The sequence below is a fragment of the Pinus tabuliformis genome, chromosome 6, assembly GCF_031772625.1.
Source record: "Pinus tabuliformis cultivar Carrire ecotype Pingquan chromosome 6, CPIR1, whole genome shotgun sequence".
Classification (NCBI taxonomy): Eukaryota; Viridiplantae; Streptophyta; class Pinopsida; order Pinales; family Pinaceae; genus Pinus; species Pinus tabuliformis.
Window position 1 is genome coordinate 1,675,370,005 of NC_142292.1, and position 2,898 is coordinate 1,675,372,902.

Below are 2,898 nucleotides of genomic sequence, written 5' to 3' on the forward strand. Positions count from 1 at the left end.
CTTGTTCATATAAATCTCTAGCTTAAACAATAAAAAGAACAGTAAAGGTTTAAATAAGTTATCATTTTCTGAACGAGCGAAAATAAATCAAAAACCCGTGTGAAAGCTTCCTTGATATTGTAGTTTTTGGTTTAATAATGTAAACAATACGAGGTATAAGAAAAATATATAGGAAAGGAAGATTACAAGGGTATTTTATATATAAAACATTATGGTACTAACTAGTCAAAACAGATATACAAGAGTTTTCTTGAAAATTTTGTAACATAACTGTAAGGAAATCAAGTGTAGAATGGGGTATGTAGGACCTCATAAAAAAATGTAATGAATATATATAAGACAGAAACATAGGAATTATGTTCATCATGGAAATAACAATGTAATACAAAGGAGGTTCTTGGCCTGTTATAAAATCTTAGTCCTGAAAAACACTATATGCCATGTAAGCCATTAAAGAGAGTATTTAAAACACAATTCCAGAAATAACCAACTCAGAGAATGGTCTTCAAACATAGAAAATTCATCCATGCAGAATCATCATGCAGAAGAAGAGACCAAGAGATGGGAGACCTATGACCTATTAAATGAGATGGGTAAGTTGAAATAGGACCTCACCCAACTTGAAAACAATTACATGGTTATGCTAAGGTGGAATTTTTACATATACCTGTAAAACAAAGAATTAAAAAAATAAGCGCATAGTTTTAGGGATTGTAAAGTGAATACAAAGGAGAGTTTAGAAATTGAAAGAACAAATGTAGATAGGCTCAAAATATTAAAAAAAAAAATACCTGAGAACAAATTGCAGAATTTCAGTTCACCTCTGCCTGTGTAGAAAAGCAATACATGAGTATGATGAACAGAAATATCATTATGTCAAAGCTATAGAAATTACACTTTGGTAACTAATATTTAAGAGTAATAGCAAAGATATAATTCATAAGAACTATTCCTCGCATAATAAAGGAAATCACAACGATATTTAAAAATGTGTTTACATATTATAAGTTAAATGCCGCAGAAAACCCAGATAGGGTATGAAGGAAAATTAAGAAAAAGATGGTCGAAAACTACTGAAAACCCTATCATTACTCATTAGAATATGATAGAAAAGAAATAAATTAATTGAACAGAGAAATGGCTTCTTATAGGTGTCCATGTCTACACAAGAATTCGTATCGAAAGGAACAACAAAATAAAATTTAAGGGTTCAAATCCTAACATAATGTTTGACAAAATAGAATTACAGAACATGCCATCAGATCTTCTATGATATAGCAATGCTCAGACATGAGTCACAAAGACCAGAAGAAAACCATAGATAACAAATAAAGTAATTCAAATCATGTGAAGCCAAGAGCCCTGAAGTCAACATGGATTTATTCACGTAACATAAATTGATAAAAGCCCCAAATGGGTTCTGCATAAATAAATAAAAATAACAAAGTAACATACTACTAAGGGTTATGAGACCCCTTTAGAAACATAGAACTGTGGAATGGCTTACTACTGCCATTAACTGAAATATTGAAACCAAGTTGTAACCACAGTAAAATTAGTTAGGGAATGATATATCACCTAAAATTGTTGGCGTGTTGGACCTCCTGTAGCTACCTCCATTCAAGTGTGAGCATAATGTTATTCAAAACAAAACCTACTGCAAGGGTTTTGAGGAATAACATTGAAAAATAAAACTCTATAGAAAGAATACTCTGCTACCCTACGTGTACAGGTGAAGAAAAAGTTAGAAAATTTGTACGCGACATAAAGCATAATTGTAAGTAATGTAATTCAAGTGACAAATGAAGCAAGAAGAGTTTTCAACACCATTTACCTTTTTCCAAACCGTCGAATGGTCAAAATAGAGTCACCTCACTGGACAGGCGAGAAACCCAAACAACATGATAATTGTTTTGAATTGAAAATTCAAAGAAAAACTAACCCTACAGTACAAGTCACAGAGTAGCATGATCGACAAAAGAAAATGAGGAAATAATGGGGTTTGGTAAACGCAAAACATAGTCATTAAACTCATGGAAAACCCTAAATTGTTGTCCACCATTGATTTCACGAGATTCAATCGCAAATGTTAGTTTGGTAGGTCAAAGGTACTACACTTGGATGCTCCAGCAAATTCCATCTATAGATATAGAGTAATCTGGAGAGTTCTCGACCAAATGCATAAATATTATCGCAAGTGGTAAGTTGAACATTGGGTTTAATACCACATTCATAAATGAAAGAGAAGAACAAACCATTTATATAGTAAGGTATTACTTACTTGATGCAAATGTGTATATCATGATTCATGTTATTGAAACAATAAACATATGAGTAAATCCCTACCTCAAGACCAATTGAGTAAATCCCTACTTCAAGTTCTTTTAAGAACAAAAGGATTGTTTGTTCGAAAAGTTTCGTATGGTTTATATTTCATATTGAAATAACATTCCATATGATATGGAACAATAACCATATGGAACCATATTTGAAAAGTTTCGTATGGTTTATATTGAAATAACATTCCATATGATATGGAACAATAAACATATATAGAACCATATGGAACCATATTTGAAAAGTTTCGTATGGTTTATATTTCATATTGAAATAACATTCTATATGGAACCATATTTGAAAAGTTTCGTATGGTTTGTTTCGTATGGTTTATATTTCATATTGAAATAACATTCTATATGGAACCATATTTGAAAAGTTTCGTATGGTTTATATTTCATATTGAAATAACATTCCATATGATATGGAACAATAAACATATATGGAACCATATTTGATATGGATATGATATTGAAATATCCATATTGAAATATGGAACAAAAATATCCATATTCCATATTGAAATATGGAACAATAAACATATATAGAACCATATTTGAT

The 2,898-nt window shown here is 30.7% G+C and overlaps 1 long non-coding RNA gene across 1 annotated transcript; it reads right to left on the bottom strand.

The window, feature by feature from the left end:
• Nucleotides 1-590: 590 nt before the first annotated feature.
• Nucleotides 591-2,186, bottom strand: LOC149265402 (uncharacterized). Its single transcript, XR_016251230.1, has 4 exons — nt 1,835-2,186; nt 1,579-1,720; nt 792-827; nt 591-667 (listed from the first exon to the last, which is right to left on the bottom strand). It is a non-coding gene; the product is annotated as an uncharacterized LOC149265402 (long non-coding RNA).
• Nucleotides 2,187-2,898: the final 712 nt, after the last annotated feature.